The sequence below is a fragment of the Gopherus flavomarginatus genome, chromosome 3 (genome assembly GCF_025201925.1).
Source record: "Gopherus flavomarginatus isolate rGopFla2 chromosome 3, rGopFla2.mat.asm, whole genome shotgun sequence".
NCBI classification, from domain to species: Eukaryota; Metazoa; Chordata; order Testudines; family Testudinidae; genus Gopherus; species Gopherus flavomarginatus.
Genome location: NC_066619.1, coordinates 270,639,196 through 270,662,503, shown reverse-complemented (window position 1 = coordinate 270,662,503; position 23,308 = coordinate 270,639,196). Strand labels below are relative to the sequence as shown.

Sequence of the window (23,308 nt, the reverse complement as noted above, 5' to 3'; positions counted from 1 at the left end):
AACGCCTGTGACCACCTCCCACATGACCACACCCCTAGCCCAGGACTCCCACACTCTCCCCATCTCATCCCTTCCCACCTTATCTGGGGAGGGCCAGGGAAGGATGTCTCTGACCTGGCTGGACCTGCTCTGGCAGGCTGAGTGGCCCGGCCAGAGCCTGCTCCGCTGGGCGGGACGGCTGCAGCATGTTCCGGCGGGCTGGGGTGTGTGGTCATAGTCTGCTCTGGGGGACAGTGCTGAATGGCACGGCTGCAGCCTGCCAGCCCTGGAGCTGCAGCTGCTTCGGAGGCTGGAGGGAGAGCAGCATGGCCAAAAGTGGAGAGACTGGCCCCGCCTCTTTCCTTTTGTCTTTGTTGGTGGTGCTGCCTCTCCTTGCCCCCTCTGTTGTGGGAGGGGCTGTGTCCCACCTCGTCCTGTCTATACCAGTTCATAAGCTGACCCCCTTCTCTGGTGCTTCCCTTTTGTACTAAAAAAAAAAATGCAGCTTATGAATGAGTATATATGGTAGATACGTTCATAGAGGACAGATCCATCAATGGTTATTAGCTAGGGTGGGCAAAGAGGTAAAATCTGCTCTGAAGTGTTCCTAGGCTCTGTTTGCCGGAAGCTGGGAATGGGCAACAGAGGATGGATCACTTGATTATCTGTTCTGTTCATTCCCTCTGAAGCACCTGGCATCATCCAATGTTGGAAGACAGCATACTGGGCTAGATGGACCATTGGTCTCACCCAGTATGGCCGTTCTTCTGTTCTTAAAGTAGCGGAGCTAGACTCAGTGTAGCATTCTCTGCTGGAAGGTAGCGAGTTCTTCTGAGCTGTGCAGAGTAGTTTACCAGTACACCTTAAATTGGACAGTGGGAGAAGATGAATAGATATATTGTATGTTGTTCCCAGCCTGCACTCAGGCCAACTTTGACTGTCAAACAAAATTCTGTAAATAAATTAAGGTTCTAATTAGGTCTTGAATTTGCTGAAATGTCCAAGAGCAATATTCAGGTGACTTACAATATCATCAGAAACCTTTGAGGGAATAGCTGCATTATTATTTTGGTGGGTGGGATTTGGAGAGAAGAGAAGGAGGACAGAAGAGACAAGACTTCATACTCTTTTATATGTACTTGATACCAGGGCTTTGGCGCAGAGCCTGGAGCTGGAGCACGGAGCAGTGGAGCTGCAGGTTTTTGCCTGGAGCTGGAGCGGAGCCGGAGCACAGCTCCAAAGTCCTGCTTGATAAGCATAAATGATACCACCCAAAAGAAAAAAAAAAAAGGGATTTGCAGAATAGGAGTATGATCTTGCAGTTACCTGCAAGCAACCCCATCCATTTTGCTAAATAAAATATTCACAGAGACGTGGATCGTCTGACATACTATTGCTGTTTCTCTGCAGTTGGGCTCTGTGCAAGCATTCTCTAAATTTTCCTATAGCAACCTTTTGAAGTAACTTTGATGTTGAAGAACCATCAGGCTTTGGATCTAATGGGACCCACTCCTTTTCCCTGGCAATAAAGTATATTTGTTTAGTATAACCAAAGTAAGAAAATATACTTATGAGCAGAGACATGCATAATTTTATAAACAAGTGTTAGAGTGGCTATGGACTGTATATTTCATTTTCTGACTTCTGGTAAGCTGTTGCAGCTGCAGAAAATCATTTTAAGTATGGAATTTCCTTAGTACTTTGTGGAGAAGGGATCTTATTAGCATTTGCTTCAAAACAGGACACTAATAATTAAGTTACACTTGTAAGAGGGTGAAAACATTATCTGTTATATTTGCTTGTAGTCCTCTTCTCTCCTTAACAACACTTTGTATCACTTTTGTTTCCAGATTATTAACTGTCTGGCATTGGCTTCCTATGTTTGTACAGTACCTAACATATTTGGCATCTCCAGGCACTACTGTAATACTATTATATAATTGTGAAATTAACCAAATTAGTGAAAGCTGCTAGAAAACAGAAGTAAAGGAAACTTATCAAATTCTCCTCTTCGTTCTTGCTAAATCATGAATGAAGAGCATTTCAGAGTTTAAGCGTCATGAAATTTAGTATAAAAATACATTCAAGCTTTCTTTGTCCTGCATTCTCTAATCAGTTCTTGCTTCCTCAGTGTATCTCACTTTCTTTTAAACCCCTCCCCATGATCCTTTGTTATAGTAATCTATGTATTAATCAGTATGACACGTTATCTCTAGGCCTATACATTTGGCAAACAACTGTTTTGGCACACATATATATTTGCTGGCAGGGCATGATAACAAAATCATTCGGTGCATGTAAACATAAGATGTCGCCTTCATGATATACTTGGCCTTTCTTAGCCCAGGGCCTGAAAATATACTAGGTAGAAATACTGTATGCTCATATGCAAGGATTTACATATAAATTAGTGTGGCGTATTTCACAAATTGTGAAATTGTCATGCCTTCTTGCGTTAATAAAGCAAGATGCAGGCAGATGCTAGGACACCTAAGTGCCACTCTGAGGCCAGATGGCTTTAACTGGCCCAAACACCATGAGTTAACTGCTGCATAACCTCTCTATTTTAATTATCTTCTTAACTTTCATAAACATACACTGTACAAATGAGCTAACTTTAGTTTTTCACATATCTCAATACAAATTTCCTTCTCAAACCAGTATAATCATCTTGTGTGAAGTGCTGTCACTTGAACTATGATAGAGTTGAAGGATATTGTATGATCCAGTAGGAGTTGTGGCATTATTTATTTGTATTACAGTAGTACCTATGAGGCCCTAACCAAGACTGACTCTATTGTGTTAGGCACTGTCCAAACACATATTGAAGACTGTCTCTTTCCTGGAGGAGTTTGATTACAAACTAAACAAGACAGGCAAAAGATTGGAGAGGGAACAGAGAAACAGATGAAGCAACTTTGGCTTTCTCAGCCATGAGATGCAGCTCTGGGAAGGAGGACTGCTGGGAATAGATGTGGTCCATGTGACCAAGAAGGAGAAGACCCTCTTTGGATACACTCACCAACCTAATGAGGAGGGCTTTAAACTAGGTAAAAAGGGGGCAAGTGACAAAAGCCCATAGGTAGGTTTTTTTTTAAATTGCCTTTAAAAAAATTTAAAAATTAGATGTTGCGGAAGGGTGGGAAATGAAAAATGACAATTGGGTCATAGGATTAATTAGGGAGAACAGTGATGGAATTTATATAACACCTTAGATATTTGTTCACAAATATAAGGGGCATGGCAAATAAAGAGGAAGAACTGGAAATATTAGTACTAGGGTTGTCAAGCAATTAAAAAAAATTAATCCTGATCAATTGTGCTGTTAAACAATGGAATACCATTAATTTAAATATTTTTGGATGTTTTCTACATTTGAAAATGTATTGATTTCAATTGCAACACAGAATACAAAGTGTACAGTGCTCACTTTATATTTATTTTTTATTACAAATATTTACACTGTAAAAAACAAAAGAAATAGTATTTTTCAATTCACCTAATACGAGTACTGTAGTGCAGTTTCTTTATCATGAAAGTTGAACTTACAAATGTACATTTATGTACAAAAAAACCCTGCCTTCAGAAATAAAACAATGTAAAACTTTGAGCCTACATATCCAATCAGTCCTACTTCTTGTTAAGTCAATCAGTAAGAGAAACAAGTATGTTTACATTTGCAGAAGATAATGCTGCCTGCTTCCTGTTTACAGTGTCACCTGAAAATGAGAAGATGCATTTGCATGGCACTGTTGTAGCTGGCATCACAAGATATTTACATGCCAGATGCGCTAAATATTCATATGTCCCTTCATACTTCAGCCACCATTCCAGAGGATGTGCGTCCATGCTGATGACGGGTTCTGCTCGATAATGATCCAAAGAAGAGTGGACCGATGCATGTTCATTTTCATTATCTGAGTCAGATGCCACCAGCAGAAGGTTGATTTTTCTTTTTTGGTGGTTTGGGTTCTGTAGTTTCTGTATCAGAGAGTTGCTCTTTAAGACTTCTGAAAGCGTGCTTTCAGACCTCATCTCTCTCAGATTTTGAAAGCCACTTCAGATTCTTAAATCTTGGGTCGAGTGCTTTAGCTATCTTTAGAAATTTCACATTGGTATCATCTTTGCATTTTGCTAAATTTGCAGTGAAAATGTTCTTAAAAAGAACGTGCTGGGTTGTCATCCAAAACTCTTATAACATGAAATATATGGCAGTGTGCAGGTAAAACAGAGCAGGAAACATAGAATTCTCCCCCAGAGAGTTCAGTCACAGATTTAATTAACATATTTTTTTAACTAGCGTCATCAGCATGGAAGCATGTCCTCTGGAATGAAGGCCGAAGCATAAAGAGGCATATGAATCTTTAGTACATCTGGCACATAAATAACTTGTGATGCCAGCTACAACAGTGCGGTGCGAATGCCTGTTCTCACTTTCAGGTGATATTGTAATTAAGAAGTGGACAGCATTATCTCCTGTAAATGTAAACAAGCTTGTTTGTCTTAGTGATTGACTGAACAAGAAGTAGGACTGAGTGGACTTGTAGGATCTAAAATTTTACTTTGTTTTTTGAGTGCAGTTATGTAATTAAAAAACCCTACATTTGTAAGTTGCACTTTAACAATAAAGAGATTGCACTACAGTACTTGTATGAGGTGAACTGAAAAATACTGTACAAACACTTGTAATAAAAATAATATTAAGTGTGCACTGTACCTTTTGTATTCTTTCTAACTGAAATCGATATATTTGAAAATGAAGAAAAACATCCAAAAATATTTAATACATTGCAATTGGTATTCTGTTTAAAACTGTGATTAAAAAAAACCCTGTAGTTCAAATTGTGATTAATTTTTTGAGGTAATCATGTGAGTTAACTCTTGCAATTAATTGACCGTCCTAATTAGTACATGAGCTGAATTATGACTTGATGTGAAAAAGTGGGAACTTTCTGTAATATTTTTATGAATCATGTGCATGAAGTGACTTACTTGACTTGAGGTTGTTAACTAGTGGGTGCAGAAGCATTGTAATGCCCTTGTGGCAGTGAAGATGTTCGTATCAAGTAAGTGTATGGGGTGCTCTGAATGGGTCATTAGGGATTGGCTGAAACTGGTCAATATCAATGGAGGATTTGGAAAGACAATAGGAACCCCAAGGACTGAGCATTGATACTTATCTGTGAGAAACTCAGGCAAGCAGAGCATGTGAACTTTGCCTGGGTGTGCAGGAGGAACATAATGGACCACAAAGTGATCAGAGACTGGGATAAGAGCTGGCCTTTGAAAGACATAGCAGCTGTCACCTGAGACTGACAAAGAGCAAGAGGGAGAGAAGGAGAAGGAGACAGAGAAAAAATGGATGCTGCAGTAGCGTGACAGGGTGAAGCGCTGGCTTTAGTCGGCCTGAACTCTTTCTTCACCTTTTGATTCTCCTTGCTAACCTAAGGACTTCCCGGTTCTGTATTCCAGTTGACTAATAAACCTTACTCTGTTCTGAAAAGGCTACCTGGTGTCACTAAAAATAGATGTGGAGGTCAGCTTCCCACTCAGACTTTTTGCCCTCTTGAGGAATCAATCTCAGTTGGACTTACTGGGCAGAGCTCACTTTGTGAAACTGAAGTGCTGGAGGCTAGAGGCTCAATCTAAGAGAGATTGAGGCTGTGTGACCCACTTTTAGGAGAGTGGGACCCTTGGGGATCTGGCATACTGAAGAAGTCCCTCCAAGGAATTGTTTAAAAGATGGAGCATAGTACAGATCCTGTAGAATTGACATCACTGAGAACTGATGGGATAGATATCATGACTGGAATATTGATATAGAGAGGTAATGCTTTTTCAGGAAAAAAGGAAGGTGTTGCATTATACATCAAGAATATATACACTTGTTCTTAGGTGAGAGAGAAGTTGAAAGTCTCTGGGTGAAGGAAAAAGGGGGGGGAAACAGGGTATCATGGTAAATGTACTCTAGTCCACCAAATCAGGGGGCAGTTGATGAGGCATTTCTGAAACAAATAACAGAAATATCCAAAACACAAGACCTGGTAATAATGAGGGTGGTGGAATACTCAGACATCTGCTGGAAAAGTTATATAGCAAAACACAAAATCTCCAGTATGGTCTTGGACTATCCTGGAGACAACTCTTTCCCCCAGAAAGTAGAGGAAGTAACAGAGTGACAGCCATTTTAGCCCTGATTCTGACCAACGGGGAGGAATTTTTTGTGAATCTGAAGACTGAAGGTAATTTGGGAGAAAGTGATCATGAAATAACAGATTTTGATTCTACGAAAAGTAAGTGAAAGTAGCAGAATAAGGACAATGGACCTCAAAAAAGCAGACTTTTTTTTAACAAACAGAGAAACTGGTAGGTAAGGTCCCTTGGGAAGAAAATCTAAGGAAAAAAAAAAGGTTGTGGAGAGCTGGCAATTTTCATAGACAACATTAAAGGCATAACAGCAAACTATTCTGGTTGAAGAAAGAATAGAATAGTAAAAGGCCAATATCGCTGTATCAGGAGCTGTTTAAGGACCCCCTACTCGCCACAAATCATAAAAAGTGGAAGCATGGACAAATTGCTAAGGATGAATATAAATAATCCATTCAAGCATGTAGGGACAAAATCAGAATGGATAATGCACCGAATGAGTTACATCTGGCAAGGGAATTAAAGGCAAGAAGAAGAGGTCCTATAAATGTATTGAGATCAAGAGAAAGACAAAGAAAAGTCTAAGTCTACTTACCTAGCAGGAAAAGAGAGCTAATAATGGATAACACCAAGAAGTCTGAGGTGTTTGCCTATTTTTGTTTGTCTTCACTAAAAAGGTTAATTATATTCAGATGATTAGCATAATAAATATTAAAAAGGGGGAAGGAGCATAAGCCAGAATATGGAAAAAACAGGTTTAAAAATCTTTAGATAACTTATGTGTATTAAGTTGGTGGAGGGCCTGACAAAATTCATCCTAGAGTATTTAAGGAAACAATCTCTGAACAGTTAGCAATTATCTATGAGAACTTATGGAGGATTGGTGAGGTCCGTGAGGACTGGAGAAAGCTACTATGTTTGTCTATCTTTAAAAAGGGGAACAAAGAGGACCCTGGGAATTAGACCAATCAGTCCTATCTTGACACCTGGAAATATACTGAATCAAATTATTAAATAACTAATTTGTAAGCACCTAGGATAGTAGGGTGATATGTTACAGCCAACATGGATTTGTCAAGAATAAATCATACCAAACCAACCTACTATCCTTCTTTGACAGGGGCATTTGTCTGATGACTAGGAGGAAAGCAGTAGATGTGATAATTTTAATTTTTTGAGTAAGGTTTTTGACAATCCCGTGTGACATTCTCATAAGCAAACTAGGGAAATATGGTCTAGACCGGGGTGGCCAACCTGAGCCTGAGAGAGAGCCAGGATTTACCAATGTACATTGCCAAAGAGCCACAGTAATATATCAGCAGTCCCTCCATCAGCTCCACCCCCTGCTCCCAGTGCCTCCCACTCACTGGCAGCCCTGCTGATCAGCGCCTCTCCCTCCCTCCCTGCGCCTCCCGATCAGCTGTTTCGTGGCATGCAGCAGGCTCTAGGGGGAGAAGCGAGGGCATGGCAGGTTCGGGAGAGGGGGATGGGAAGGGGTGGAGTGGGGGCAAGCCTGTGGCAGAGCCAGGGATTGAGCAGTGAGTACCCTCCAGCACACTGGAAAGCTGACACCTGTAGCTCCAGCCACGGGAGTCTGCCTATACAAGGAGCCGCATATTAACTTCTGAAAAGCTGCATGTGGCTTCGGAGCTACAGGTTGACCACCCCTGGTCTAGATGAAACTGCTATAAGGTGAGTACACAGAATTGGATGAAAGACCATACTCAGAGTAGTTATCAATGATTTGCTGTCAAATTAGGAGGGCCTAACTAGTAAGATCCTGTAAGGGTCAGTCCTAGGCTCAATACTATTCAATATTTTAATTAATAACTTGGATAATGGAGTTGAGAGAGATTGCTTATAAAACTTATGGATAACATCAAGGTAGGAGTGGTTGTGAGCACTTTGAAAGACAGGATTAGAATTTTAAACAAGCTTGGCAAATTGGAGAATTGGTCTGAAATCAACAAGATGAAATTCAATAAAAGATGAGTGCAAAATACTACACTTAGGAAGGAGAAATCCAATGCACAGCTACAAAATGGGAATAACTGGCTAGGCAGTAGTACTGCAGAAAAGGATCTGGAGGTTACAGTGGTTCACAAATTCAATGAGAGTTAACATAAAGCAGTTGCTAAAAAGGCTGTTATCCCAGGGTGTAAGACCCGACAGGTAATTGTCCTCTTCTGTTCAGCACTATTGAGGCCTCACTTGGAATATTGTGTCCCATTCTGGGCACCATGCTTTAGGAAGGATGTGGACAAATCAGAGAGAGTCCAGAGGAGAGCAACAAAATTGATAAAAAGTTTAGAAAACTTTATCCATCAGGAAAGGTTTTAAAAAAAATGGGCACGTGTTATCAGGTCCCCCATCAGTCTTCAAATGTGTTAAGGGCTGATCAGTTGTTTTCCATGTCCACTGAAGATAGGACAAGAAGTGATCGGCGTAACCTGCCGCAAGGGATATTTAAGGACTGGAATGGGCTTCCAGGGCAGGTTGTGGAATCTTCTTCATTTCAGGTTTTTAAGAACAGTTTAGACAAACACCTATCAAGGATGGTGTAGATATACCTGGTCTTGCTTCAGTGCAAGGGACTGGATTTGATGACCTCTTGAGGTTCCTTCCAGCCCTACATTTCTATGATTCTGTGACTTTCTTAAGGTCGCACAGGAGGATTGTGTTAGAGCCAGGCATTCTAGTTGACTCTTGACAGCAAGATATCTTTATAATTACTTTTGTGTTCAAATACTTCTCTTAAAAGAAGGACAAAGCTTTATAAAGTATCTAGTGGAACTTTGGTTTTGGAAGGAGAGTCAAAGATGGGAGCTACAAAAAAGTGTGGTGGGAGTGACAGTTTCCACCACATTTCTAATGTATGCCACCACACAAACCGTAAGATGGATGACAGTTGGCTTTCAAAAGGATGCAAGAGATCATTGTACAACAGAAAAATGATCTAGCAAGATGTTGGCTGAATTTTGTAAATGAGAAACTTGCATGGAACGACATAGGTGACTAAAGGAAATTAATTAAATTTTCTTGTAGAATTGGTCCTATGGAAAAGTTTAATCCTCAAAAACGTCTATATTTGATTTGCTTCTTTTGTACAAGTTTGTATATTAGTTGAACTGTGTCAATTTGTTATGCTAGACACTATCAGTTCATTCTCTTGTGTTGAAATAGCAGACAAAATTCTGAGCAGTATTGTGTGGTGGTCTTTTATTTTTTATATATAGAGATAAATATCTTTCAGTGTCAAGTTTAGAGCAGCTAAAACCCTTGACTTAAAATGGTATTAAAGTGAAATAGTATTATCTTTCTAATGTTATGAAACTGACATGTTTGTAACTGAGGGAAGTTCATGTTTTTGTACAACATTTTTTTTCCCACTGAAAAATGCAAATTCTAAATTTTGCTAAGGGTCATAATTTTTGGAAAATCTCACACCTACTACACAGACTTAGAAAATTAAAATTACTGCATAGGAAAACTTAGTCCACAGTTGAACTTTGGCTCTTAATTCTTGATATGAACGTTTGTGAGAAATAAAAATTTAAACCTAACCACTTGTCCAAGGTCTCTTATCCATCTATCATCTAATCAGCCTTTGGTTAATGGTAGGCCAGCAACTCCAAGAAAAATTATTACTGCCGCAGAGGAAAACAATGGGTCATGGTTATTGGGCTGATGACAGGGCTTGGAATTGGAAGAATTGGTTCTGTTAATGGTTCTGCAAATTAGTGGCAATATCAATTTATTTTCTAACCCATATGTAAAATAGAGATAATGCCAGCTCAACTCTGTGAAATAATCTGAGATTGACAGATGAAGATCTGTAGTATACAAGGGATAAATTTATTGCATTATTCCTACAAAAAAATGCTTTACCTATTGTTGGTCCACAAAGGAATCTAGTCTCATGTGCAGAGTAAGTTACTCTATCTGAAGAATGATAGATGAGCAGTGCAGTACTATTTTACATATTCTGTCCAAGTGTGTGGACCTTATTTGGTATAAAAAAGAGAGCTTGCTGCTCAAAGGTTTGTCCTGGATGGGTTGACTTCTATTTTGATTTAGGGATTATTTTTTTCTTGTTTATAATTAAAGTATTTAGGAGGCATTGCATTCTGCCTCTGCTTCCCTGCTACTGTACCTTTCCTCTTGCACACAACAGTCCTAGTTGACTCTTTCACATTTCTGCTTTTGGGGACTGTCTCATTACAGCCACTGTTCGACTTTGTTTTTCTCTGGAAAATTTAACCTCTGTCTTAATAGAACAAAAGGGTGTGGTTGTGTGCATGGCTCTAATTTTTTTTTAATTAATTAATTTTATTTATTTTATTTTGTTGAATTTAGCTTGTCTTGAATGAAAAGCCTATAAAGATGCAGGCTAACACAGACGCATAGGCCAAAACATGGCCAGCTAACACAGCTTCAGGCATGCTAGCCTGTGTGTTTACAGTGCTTTTAATGTATGTTAAGATAACATAATTGGAAAAAAAAAACCTTTGTTTTTCCTGTCAAAACAGGGTCTTAGACACAACGTTCTTTCCTTTTCTTATCCCCTTTGTGTTCACCACCTGACTGGTTTGTGATCATGTGACTGCAGTGGTCGCAGTTTGTGGATTCTCTTAACTTTGATACTACTACTAATATAAATAGTATTTGTACTGCACTAGCACCCAAAGACCCAAATTGGGATCGAGAACTTTTTTGTTAGGAAGCACAAGAAGGCATGACGCCAGGCTGAAAGAAATTAAAATGTATCCAGGATCCTTTTTATGCTAATTCTTTAATCACTGGATAAAATGGCCGCGCTAATCTTCTCTGACCCACATTTAGTAAGGGAGCATGTGAGACTGCAACCTACCAGTCCAATTTTTGTTTCTCTCTATATTTTGTCCAACAGTCATAGAATCATAGACAAGTAGGGCTGGAAGGGACCACAAGAGGTCATCTAGTTAATCCTCCCTGTGCAGAGGCAGGAGTAAGTATACCGAGGGTCCTAGACCATCCCTGACAAGTGTTTGTGTAACCTGTTCTTAAAGATCTCCAAGATGGGGATTCCACAACCTCCTTAGGCAACCTGTTCAAGTGCTTAACTATTCTTGTTGTTAGGAAAAAACTAATTTCTAACCTGAATCTCCCTTGCTGCAAACTAAGCTGATTGCTTCTTTACCTGCCCGTGGTGGATTTGCAGAACAGTTGATTGTTAGCTTCTTTGTAACAACCTTTTACATATTTGATGACTGTTATGTCCTCAGACAGTCTTCTCTTCTCTATACTAAACATGCCCAATTCTTTCATTTTTTCTTCATAGGTTATGTTTTCTAGAAGTCTTACAATTTTTGTAGCTCTCCTCTGGACTCTCTCCAATTTGTTCACATGTTTTATTGAAATGTGGTGCCAAAACTGGGTGCAATATTCCAGCCACTGTCTCGCCAGTGCTAAATTGAACAGGCAGTACCTCCCATGTCTTAAGACACTCCTGTTAATACATCCCAGAATTACGCTTGCCTTTTTTCTCGCACTATCACACTGTTAAGTCATATTCAACTTGTCATCCATTATAATCTCCCCAGATCCTCTTCTGCAGTACTGCTGCCTAGCCAGTTATTCCTGGTTTTGTGTTTGTGCATTTGATTTTTTTCCCGCTTTCTAATTGTAGCACTGTGCACTTCATCTTGCTGATTTCACACCAGTTCTCCAAATTATCAAGATCACTTTCGAATTCTAATCTTGTCCATCGAAGTGCTTGCAACCCCACCCAGATTGGTGTCATGTGCAAGTTTTTACAAACATACTGTCCTCTTCTTGATTCAGGTTATTGGTGAAAACATTGGATAATAGTGAGGCAAGGCAGACTCTTGTCGACCCCACTACATGTGCCCCCCCAGTTTGACAGCAAATCATTGATAATTACACTTTGAGTATGATCTTTAAATCAGTTTTGCATCCATCTAATATTTCATCTAGATCCTATTTCTGTAGTTCACTTATGAGAGTGTCATGTAGGACAGTATCAAAAGCCTTAGTTACGTCCAGATACATCATGTCTACAAATTTTCCCCTTTCCATTAAGCCAGTAAACCTGTCAAAGAAGGACGTTGGTTTGGTTTGGCATGACTTGTTCTTGACAAATCCATGTTGGCTGTAACGTATCACCCTATTATCTGCTAGGTGGATACAAATTGAATGTTTAATAATTTGTTCAATACTCCAAAATACTGGAAGTTAAGATGACTAGTTTCATTCTCAATGTCTTCCTTCCCCCCTCCTTTCTTTTTTTTTTTTTTTTTTTTTTTTTTTTTTTTTTTTTTTTGGAAGATGGGTACTATTTTTACTTTTCTCCAGTCTTCTAAAATCCCACCCATCCTCTATCTTTGAGAACTCATGATCACTGCTGGTTCAGAGATTGCCTTGGCTAGTTCCTTAAGTATGCTAGGATGTTTCTTCATACACTGCTGGCTTTAGTAAATCTAACTTATCTAAGTATTTTAACCTACTTTTCCCGATTCTCTCCCCAGATTCTTCTCCCTTGCTAATATTGTGTTAAGAAACTGCCCCATAAACTTACCCATGTGTATATGTCTCACTTACATACACTTGTCTGTACATGTGTACTTTTATATTAATTAGCATTTGGACCTCTCCCATACCGAGAATCTTGTTCTGTTTTTTATTAGTAACCCTATTAATGTTAGAGAGAGAGCACACATGGAGACATCAGCAAAAGTCATGCTTACCATGATTAAAGGTATTGTGTTCACATAACGGTTGCCCTAGATACAAAAAAATAAGGCAAGAAGCTGGATATTGCACGTGTATGAACTCATTCTGGTACTTTTTTTTTGTTTAAAGAAGGGGGAAAAAAATTCTCCTGAGACTTTGTTATGGTTTTGACATTGCCACGCTAGAAGTTGCAGAATCAGGAAGTCATGTTAGGCAGCTTTACTAACAAGGGTGGGAAAGTTCAGATATCTCTTACAAAACTACAAATGTAAGTGAAGAGTGGTTGCTTCAACTACATGTCTTGATGTTAGGCCAAAACTAGAGATTAGTTAACGCACACGCACACGCACACGTTGAAAAGGTTCTGTTAAAAAGAGCTAACTATGACAGAGAGATTGTTCCATGTCCTCTGATTTGTGATTGAATGGAGCACACGCCCTCCCTTTATAACTGCAAAACAGTCCTGTGATTACTACTTTCATGTATGTGGAAGAGTAAACATTCAGAATGTTTAGCTATCTGATACAGTAACTCCTCACATAAAGTCATCCCGATTAACGTGGTTTTGTTGTTACATTGCTGATCATTTAGAGAACGAGCTTGTTTAAAGTTGCGCAATGCTCCCTTACAATGTTCTTTGGCAGCTGAAAAGAGACAGCTTTGTCCACTGTTTGCAGAAAGAGCAGCCCATTGGAGCTAGCTAGTAGGGGCTTGGAACCAGGGTAGACCCGCAGCCCCCTTATCAGCTCTCTATTCCCGTAAGTGCGGCAGCCACCCAGCAGGCAATCAATTTACATTAATTCTTATGGGGAAATTGGATTTGCTTAACATCATTTTGCTTAAAGTAGCATTTTTCAGGAACATTACTACAACGTTAAGCGAGGAGTTACTGTATTTAATTGCCCTGTCTTGTCCTCCCCCGTTTGTTTATCTTCTCCACCCCTCAAAAAAAAATGCTGCTTTTTCTTCTGGTCCCGTTTTATTCCTCTCCTTCACGTGCTTCTCTGGTCATTCTTCCCCTCTGCAGCTCCCGTCCCATTGACTCGTATTTCCTCTTCTCTTACCGAGTAGAGTAAGGCCTTGGCTACACTGGAGAGTTGCAGCACTGGTAGTGGCTTTACAGTGCTGCAACTTACTCCCCGTCCACACTGTATCTCCCTGGCCACAGCGCTGGTTGTACTCCACATGCACGAGAGGAATAAAGAGAACAACGCTGGTGCTGCAGCGCTGGAGTGGCAGTGTATACAGCGATTAATCTTACTATGCTGTAACTGACCTCTGGAATTTTCCCATAATGCTTTTAACTAAAGAACTCTGTTTTGTTATGATGCCTCTCTTTGTTTTGTTGTCAACTCGGAGCTGCTTATCTAAAAAACAAACACAGCAATTGTTTGCTCCAGCAGAGGCAGGCAGGGAATGTCCACAGCTAGTGTTTGCTTGAGGAGAAAAACAGCACGGTGGGGGATGGAGTCCGTTGAAGCAGCTGCTTATCTGGTCTGAAGGCTATTTGCATTTAAGAGTGAATGACAGAGGGATGGGGAAAGTGGTTGGAATTTGCAAGGCAGGGAGCTGACAGTGTCTGCTCCAAAAATCCACTCTCTCTCTCCCCCACGCTCCCTGTCACACTCCACCCCACCCCTCCTCTTTTGAAAAGCACGTTACAGCCACTTGAACACTGAGATAGCTGCCCATAATGCACCACTCCCAACACTGCTGCAAATGCAGCCACAGTGCAGCGCTGGTAACTGTCAGTGTGGCCACACTGCAGCGCTTTCCCTACTCAGCTGTACGAAGACAGGTTTAACTCCCAGCGCCGTACAGCTGCAAGTGTAGCCAAACCCTACAATGGGATTCTACAGACGTAGAAGCTAATGAGTCATAGGAAAGGAGACAGCACCGTCTTATATGATTAGCCTGCTTACCCCAGACAATTTGTACTCCACAGGATCAGTTTGGGAACTGCTGTACTGGAGGACTAGTATTAATGTATAATCGTATAAATACTTTCATACCTGTTTCGTGTGTTGTAAGAGAGTGGGGGCATGTCTCTACTGCAGCTCCTAGCTTTCTCTAAGGGTCATTTTGAGATAAATGGGCACAATTACATGTCATTTTTGTTACATGCTGTCTGGGAAAGCTATGAGCAACAACAGAGACGCTGAACTGTTTTAACTGCTGTTTCAGACAGATAACAATGCATCAATTAACATTTGTAATGCTGCCTTCAACAATAAAGGGCTAGAAATGTAGCGCTTACTAAACCTAAATAAAATAAGTTTAAATGCCGCAGACACAACTCCCCTCCACATGCCAGAAAACTTTCTCCTTGCTACTTGTGAGTGGATTTTTTAAAGCCCTTCTTATGTGCTCCAGGACAGCTTCACAAATGGGGGTAGGAGGGTGGTGCTTTGGTGATTTTCCTCCTCCCCCTCCCCCTTTAAGGCTGGGTTGTTTTTTTTAAGAGCCCTCTAAGACATGTTTCTATGGTGTGTTAATTTCCCTGATGGATTGGGTGGAGAATGTTTTATGACTGTGACTCAATCCAGACATGAGGAGTGGGGGAAGAAACTGGAAAATTTGGCTGAACGGTATATCTGCATGCCTGCCAGAATGTAAGAGCACCATCTGTAAAACAGACACACAGTTTGAGGGTAGTGGTAGGTCCTAGACTGATACTAGGTGCTTGGGTAGCAGCTGTGGCCAAGCACTTTTTTCCATTTAGGCCTGGCAAGATGGTTGTGACCTTTCTCTGTATGGCAAGGTTCACCTCAAGTATCAGAGGGGTAGCCGTGTTAGTGTGGATCTGTAAAAGAAGCAGAGAATCCTGTGGCACCTTATAAACTAACAGACATTTTGGAGCATGAGCTTTCGTGAGTGAATACCCACTTCGTCAGATGCATGTAGTGGAAATTTCCGGGGGCAGGTATATATATGCAGGCAAGCTAGAGATAATGAGGTTAGTTCAATCAGGGAGGATGAGGCCCTGTTCTAGCAGTTGAGGTGTGAAAACCAAGGGAGGAGAAACTGGTTTTGTAGTTGACAAGCCATTCACAGTCTTTGTTTAATCCTGAGCTGATGGTGTCAAATTTGCAGATGAACTGAAGCTCAGCAGTTTCTCTTTGAAGGCTGGTCCTGAAGTTTTTTTGCTGCAGGATGGCCACCTTAATGTCTGCTATTGTGTGGCCACGGAAGTTGCAGTGTTCTCCTACAGGTTTTTGTATATTGCCATTCCTAATATCTGATTTGTGTCCATTTATCCTTTTCCGTAGCGACTGTCCAATTTGGCCGATGAACATAGCAGAGGGGCATTGCTGGCATATGATGGCATATATTACATTGGTGGACATGCAGGTGAATGAACCGGTGATGGTATGGCTGATCTGGTTAGGTCTTGTGATGGTGTCGCTGATGTAGATATGTGAGCAGAGTTGGCATCGAGGTTTGTTGCATGCATTGGTCCCTGAGCTAGAGTTACTGTGGTGCAGTGTGCAGTTACTGGTGAGAATATGTTTCAGGTTGGCAGGTTGCCTGTGGGAGAGGACTGGCCTGCCACCCAAGGCTTGTGAAAGTGTGGGATCATTGTCCAGGATGGGTTGTAGATCCCTGATGATGCGTTGGAGGGGTTTTAGCTGGGGACTGTATGTGATGGCCAGTGGAGTCCTGTTGGTTTCTTTCTTGGGTTTGTCTTGCAGTAGGAGGCTTCTGGGTACACATCTGGCTCTGTTGATCTGTTTCCTTATTTCCTCGTGCGGATATTGTAGTTTTGAGAATGCTTGGTGGAGATTTTGTAGGTGTTGGTCTCTGTCTGAGGGGTTAGAGAAGATGCGATTGTACCTCAGCGCTTGGCTGTAGACAATGGATCGTGTGGTGTGCCCGGGATGGAAGTTGGAGGCATGAAGGTAGGCATAGCGGTCAGTAGATTTTCAGTATAGGGTGGTGTTAATGTGACCATCACTTATTTGCACTGTGGTGTCTAGGAAGTGGACCTCCCATGTAGATTGGTCCAGGCTGAGGTTGATGGTGGGGTGGAAGCTGTTGAAATCGCGGTGGAATTTTTCCAGAGTCTCCTTCCCATGGGTCCAGATGATGAAGATGTCATCAATGTAGCGTAGGTAGAGAAGGGGCGTGAGTGGACGAGAGCCGAGGAAGCGTTGTTCCAGGTCGGCCATAAAAATATTGGCATATTGTGGGGCCATGCGAATGCCCATAGCGGTGCCACTGATCTGGAGAGATATATTGTCATCAAATTTGAAATAGTTGTGTGTGAGGATAAAGGCACAGAGCTCAGCAGCCAGTTGTGCTGTGACATCATCTGGGATACTGTTCCTGACAGCTTGTATTCCATCTGTGTGTGGGATGTTTGTGTAGAGAGCCTCTACATCCATGGTGGCTAGGATAGTGTTTTCTGGAAGGTCACCAATGCATTGTAGTTTTCTCAGGAAATCAGTGGTGTCACGGAGATAGCTGGGAGTGCTGGTGGCATAGGGTCTGAGTAGAGAGTCCACGTATCCAGACAGTCCTTCAGTGAGAGTGCCAATGAGGTTCATTTCAATTATCCATGCCTTTCTCATCTCCAGAATAGACTGTTGTAATATGCTGTTCATGTGGTTACACCTTGAGATCATCGCTCCCATAGCATACTGCCAGAGTTCAGATCAGTAGAAGCATCTGAGCTAGATTTCCCCTCATTATAAATAAGGAAGCTGCTGGCATGGTGTTCTCTTTGAGTGTGTACTGTATTGTGGAACTTGGTTTCCTTACTGGGTGTGGCAGGGTGACAGCCCATTCCTGTCCTCTGCTCTCTCTATGCAGCCTTGGAGACCTTCAGTTGTCAAACACCTCCATGCGATTTATTTACATTTGTTCTTCCCGCCACCTGGCAGATCCATACACCATAATTACTTAGGCTTTCAGTTTCACCTCAGTTCTCTGCTGAGGAGAGGGAAGAGATCTCTACCTAGAGATCCTTTTCCTGGTTCTTGCTCTGCCATCCTGCCTCTCTCTTCCCTGCACTTCCTTTCTGTGCTGTCTTATACCTCCTTATTCCTGGGCCAATTTGCTTGTTAGTCCTTTTCCAGACCATTCGAATCTAATCCTATCCAGTCCACCCTGGGGGAAATTAATTGGTGTTTAAGTGACCTGAGTGGTGGCTCAGCTCTTGGTTCACAGCACTCTGTCATATTCCCCTAGAGCAGTGTTTCCCAAACTTGGGACACTGCTTATGTAGGGAAAGCCCCTGGCGAGTCAGGACAGTTTGTTTACCTGCCGTGTCCGCAGGTCCGGCCAATCACAGCTCCCACTGGCCATGGTTTCCTGGTCCAGGCGAATGGGGGTGACAGGAAGCAGTGCGGGCCGAAAGACATACTGGCCGTCTCTTCCAGCAGCTCCCCTTGGCCTGGAGCAGCGAACCGTGGCCATCGGGAGCTGCAATCGGATGGACTTGCAGATGTGGCATGTAAACAAACCATCCCGGCCCGCCAGGGGCTTTTGTCCCAAGTTTGGGAAACACTGCCCTAGAGCTCTGATTTTTAATCTCCTAAGGCATGCTGTAAAGCCCGTCCCTTTTTCTCCTCCAAGGCTTCTGGGGAGAGCGTGGGCTGAGATGGATATATTTACTGGCAGTCTGTTAATTTTGTGTGTGTTTTAATTTATGGGATATATGCTAGAGCAGTGAATTGGGTGCCTATAGATGTATTTTAAAAAGTCAGAAAAGAGAAAAATGGGCTTGGGCCTTGTACTCCTACAAATGGCTGTGAAGGGTGGCTGTAGAAATTAGGACTGACAAATAAACTCAAAACAACTTAACTTTCAGTTGTAAATATATTATTTCTCAACTAGACTGAATATCTAAAATGTGGAGGTGCTGATCTCAACATGATGAGAGAGAAGTAGAATTTCTCCTTATTGTTACTGGTGGTAGGGTGTTTGTACAATTAATAACAATAAAACCTTGCATGCCCCATTAACAGGTTCTGCAAGATTTTTCTTCTAAACTTCATACCCTTCCATATATTCTTGAAATGAAAAAGAAATAAGATGCAGATTTGTAAAAGTCAACCAGCAGGACAAATTGCTACTAAAGTAGTGTGGGTGTTTTTCTTAATTCAGATTCACTATTTTATCTCAGAATTCATATTTGATGTCTTCTTGAAGCATTATTCCTGGAGTCAAGTGAGAATCTCAGCTTTTTTAATACAAAAGTTCCAGCCCTCATATTTACAGAGAAAAGTTTGAAAATGTGACTGACGTTCTCCATAGCTCAGAAACCAGAAAGGAACTAATGAGCTTACAATTTATTGTTTTAGAAAGATTTTTTTTTTCTTTTGATTTCACTCATGATTTTTGAATGGTTAGGTTTGGCAACAGTACTTGCCTCTAAAAGATTGTGCTGCAAAAATCTCCCAGACAGCATTTTGTACGGACAGGGTGCAAGTAAATCAAAAACAGTTCTGCAGAATTGTTTTGGACTTTTAAAAATAACATGAGTTTTTGATGTGGTATGTATAGATCAGCTGCAGCTGAATGCACAGCATGATTTAGAGTAGAATTGGGGGAGGGATCCTTGCAAAGGATGCTTAATGCACTCTCTCAATCCAGATCCAGCTCTGAACCCTGAGGATTGCTTTAATTTGCACAGGCTGCCAGCAGCCCAAAGGGGCTGAAACCATAATCAGTGTGCTGGGAAGCCCTGGGACCTGGCTTCCCTGCGCCCAGCACAGAGCAACTAGCTGCCTTTTCAACCACACCCCTAAGTCAGTGGGGCTCAACCGGGGGTCTGTGATCCATTGGGGGGAGGGGCATGGGGCCCCATGCCTGAAACCTCGTGCCCCAAGCCTGAAGCTGCCCCCCCATCTGAAGTCTGGTGCGGGGCTGGGAGCCTCATGGGACTGGAGCCCCCCAGCGTTCTGCGGGCAGAAGCCCTGAGCCTATGGGTAGAGTTGGGGTGTGCAAGTGTTCCCCCGTTATCCCCCCCCCAGTGCCTTACCCAGAGCGTGGCAGTCTGGGGCAGCTCCTCCTTTCCTCTTGTCCCGCTGATGCTCAGCTCTCTGGCCAGGTTGTAGATGGGAAGCCAGAGCCAGGCAGTGTGGGGCAGCTGCTTCTCTGGCTGGTGATGCCATGGAGCATGCAGCCGTAGCACTTCCCGTCTCCTGCTGGTGCCTGCTCCTCAGCTCCTGGCCTCCTTTGACTACTCACGCAGCTGGTAAGAGTCACCCAGGTGAGAGGACCTGGCTCGGGGGCTGGCAAAGCTCTCTGGGAGCAGCCACGGCAGGGGGAGCCCTCCTGGCATACAGCCCCTAGCTATCCTCCCTGCAACTTGACCTACCCCCCCCGTCCCTGCACACAGTCCCTCGCTACCCCTTGCCTGCACCCCAAGCTACATTCCTTGCTGTACGCAGCCCCTAGCTACCCCCTGTCTGCACCCAATTTTTTGAGCTGAGTTCCCCCCCACCCTTTTGAGTTGTATATTTGGTTGCATCCCCCACAGCCCAGACAGGCCGGGTGGCCTGCTGAGTTGAGTCAGGTCGTGGAGGTGGTGCTCTCTTCCTGGACCCCGCTGTGCAGAGCTGGCCCTTGCCCTTCCAGCCCTTGCCCCCTCCCCCCCCACAAGTCAAACTATGCCTATGCCCAAGGGGCGTCTTCCCACCCCCCGGCCCCGAGTCCGCCCCACCAGGCCCTGGAGTTTTTATAGCATGTGAGGGGGGCCTCAGCAAGGAAAAAGTGGAGAACCCCTGCCCTAAATTATCCTGTGCTCTTCTTAGCTGCAGCTGGACTATATGGTATATTAAAAAACAAACAAAAAAAACTAATTTTAATGCACATCTTCTCAAGTACAAAAAAATTCTACAGAATCTAGTGATTGTTCTAGATTTACCTCTGCCATTTGTGCTGGAGTGGTATAGGGAAACTGCCTCACGAGCCCTTCATTACTTATATTGGAGTGATCCTCTCACTATATGGGCTTGAAGCCTGCTTTGTGGTGCAGAATATGTCCCCTACTTTTATAGTGATAATTCTCTTGTCAACAAGCTGCTTTGTGTAACTATTTTATGTTTGTGTTTTCAGGATAAACACATACTCAGTCCTATTCCATTGACGCTTTATTTCTTAACTCATCTCCACTCCTAAGAATCTAACAATCCCTCAGTTCACTTATGCGACTCCCTTTAACAGGAGCTACTTAACTGCAGCTATTTCATCTTTAAGTCTGTTTACAGCCCAGTGTGACACCATCTTAGACTGTAATGATTCTCTAATTTTCCCTGGATTTCAGGGCACTCATCAAATCTTCTAAATCCTTATTACAGCATCTGCCTTCTCAGTAGTGCTGTGTTGTCCAATATGCTGCTGTTGCTTTGTTTTCTCATTCCAGCAGTTCCTCAGTGACTTTTCTGTGATATTAAGAGTCAAACTTACTACCATAACTGTAGTTAACTCCTTTGCTGCCTAATTATTAGTTGGACTTCGTTTTGACTTCCTATTTAATTATTAAAATACTTTCTGTAAAGTAAAACTAGTACCAGGAACCTGATTTCTTCTGGATGCTATCTAAAGAATGCCAGACACAAGATCTTGCACACTTTCCACCTGGTCCAAACTCACTCACCCTTGAATCCAAACTAGAAGTGCTCCACATGTGCAACTTCCATTGGAGGAGTTGAGATTTGTGCACATAGGCATTTACAGGATCAGAGCCTTATTTGCAAAGTCCATATAAGGCTCTGCATGGATGAAGTTTATAAATATGCATTAAAATTGTCACTTCTTCTAAAACGGATTGAGAACTGTGACCCAAGGACCTCCTGATGCCTAGTGGCAGGGGTACAGAGGTTCCATGGGTTTACACAAAAGGGTTACGTAAGGTCTCTAAGGAAGCCCTGTACCACACGGGTTATCATAATCATTGCAAAATGTATGTATGGAAAATATGTAAGGAGTTATGTGTATATATGCTAAAAATTATGTTCTCTAGGCTTTGTAGTTTAAAGGCAGGTAACTCAAAAGGTAACATGCCTTGCGACAAACTTCTCCAGACCAGAGGTGGGAGACATTTATCTCCTTGGTGGACCGTTGTGTATTGTGTGTCTCACAGTAGAAGTTTAGTAGTGTATTCTGAGACTTCAGAAGGAAATTAATAGGAACAGATAAACAGCAGGTGGAGGGGGAATCCTGTTTTCAAGTGAAGCTCAAAAGGTCTGGTCTGATATATCTGGGGGTGCAGAGAGATCCACTGGTATCCCTTAGCTGGTGAGGAAAAGCTGCCACTGGATGTGATCTCATGAAAAACTGATCTTAGTCATCCTGACTGAAAATGCTGGTGGGGGGAAAAGCACGAGGTAAGCTGTTCTGTAGGAAATGAAAATGTCTTATGAATTTAAATTTAGACTCTAGAAAACATATTTTGTTTATATATTTATTATTGTTCCATAATTTTGTTTTATATGTAGCCATTTGTTTCTGATAGTCTTACTTTTTATCACTTGATTCTCTGTTCTTTTGATAATAAACATATTTTTGTTTTCACTATAAATATATCTAAATGCTGTGTGTTAAGCAGAGTGGTAATCCTCAGTTGAAACTATGCACTGTTCCTTATGGAATAAAGCAGTGGTTCTCAAATTTAATTGCATCATGATCCTCTTTTGACAACAAAAATTCCTACACGAGGGGATCGAAGACTGAACCTGCCTGAGCCCCACTGCCCTGGGTGGGGGGAGGCCAAAGCTGAAGCCCAAAGGGGAGCATGTAACCTTAGCCTTGGGCGGTGGGTCTTGGGCTCTGGGTGGTGGGGCTTGGGGTTCAGACTTGCTGGGCCCGGGACCAACACAAGCCTTGGTGATCCCATTAAAATGGGGTCATGACCCACTTTGGAGTCATGACCCACATTTTGAGAACCCCTGGAATAGAGAATCTGAGAGTTCTGTGGGTCCTCCAGAAGAATGCTGAGGGGACTTAGATTGATGTGTGCCTATTACTAACTTGTACAGAGACAGCGAGGTCTAAGAGGCCTGTGTTGCCAAAGGCTGGTGGAGTCCAGAAGCTGATCCTCAGCAGGCACAGACAAGACTCTCTCGTGCTAAGGGCAGGTAGTATAGAGGTGCCTCGCAACTCTGGGTGTCCCCCAGTAAGTGTCATACCAACCTTGCAACAAGAACTCAATGTGCACAGAAAATTGTAGAGAAACTTTGGGAAGGAAACAAGCTTGTTTTAGATTAACAGTAGTTTCCTTTTTTTTGTTTTGTTTTGTTAAGGAAATAGGGAAAGCAACCTAACAATTACATTTAATCTAATCATTTGCTCATTATATGTGCTAATTTCTATACTAAGTGAAATAATAACTTTTATTTGGCATCTAGCTTCTTTTCTGCTTGGATAATTCACAAACCGGTCTCTCCTCACTCTTATCCATTAGTTGAAAAATATCCAATAGACTGTCATATTTTGTATAGTG

At 42.1% G+C, this 23,308-nt stretch overlaps 1 protein-coding gene across 7 annotated transcripts in view; it reads left to right on the top strand.

Annotated features, from left to right (window-relative positions):
- MAEA (macrophage erythroblast attacher, E3 ubiquitin ligase) overlaps positions 1–23,308 on the top strand; it is a 127,787-nt gene that overhangs the window by 5,832 nt on the left and 98,647 nt on the right. The window contains exon 1 of one of the 7 annotated variants that reach the window (XM_050947839.1): positions 22,872–22,981. The exons of the other annotated variants lie outside the window; for them this stretch is intronic. The gene's annotated coding sequence lies outside the window, so the exon portion shown is untranslated. Of the gene's footprint in view, positions 1–22,871; positions 22,982–23,308 lie in introns of those variants that run through there. 7 annotated transcript variants of the gene reach the window in all.